Below are 791 nucleotides of genomic sequence, written 5' to 3' on the forward strand. Positions count from 1 at the left end.
CATATCCTGATTGGGTAGACCAAGCATATCCATGGCCTAGAGGGTACAAAGTGCCAGAATTCTCACTGTTTACTGGTTTAGGAGAGGTGTCTACTCTGAAACACATAGGGCGATTCACGTTGCAAAGTGGTGATGTAACCGATTATCATAAAATGAGACTTTTCCCCAGTTCGTTAACAGGAGTAGCTTTCTCCTGGTTCATTAACTTGCCAGCGAACTCTGTTCAAACATGGCAATAACTGGAACAGTTGTTTCATGCTCAGTTTTACAAAACTGAATCCGAAGTCACTTTGGCTGATTTGTCGAATCTACATCAAATGCCAAATGAATGGGCAGAAAGTTTTCTCCAAAGGTTCAAAACAGTAAGAAGCAAGTGTTTTGTATCTTTGCCCGAAAAAGAATTTGTCAAGATCGCACAAGGTTGCTTGAGCTTTAATTTAAAAAAGAAGTTCCAAGACAAGGAATTTCCCGACCTTTTCCAGTTGAGTGCGAATGTCATTAGGTATGAGCGATTGATACGAGAAGAAGGACAAATGAAAAATTCTAGCAAAGGGACTTATTACAGAGACCCAAATTTTGACGTTCATACCATCGATGACGAATCGTACGATCAGGCCGAAATGTGTTTGGCCGAATTAGTAAAAGGGGATACATATACTTGTCCCATAATGGCCAAGCCTAAACCATCGGGCAAAGATGAGCCCATAAAGGATGGAAACATAAATGCTAGAGCGTTCTCGTTCGATGTGACCAAAACTGACCTTATATTCGATAAGTTATATAGGGATAAG

The sequence above is a fragment of the Olea europaea genome, chromosome 19 (genome assembly GCF_002742605.1).
Source record: "Olea europaea var. sylvestris chromosome 19, O_europaea_v1, whole genome shotgun sequence".
Lineage (NCBI taxonomy): Eukaryota > Viridiplantae > Streptophyta > Magnoliopsida > Lamiales > Oleaceae > Olea > Olea europaea.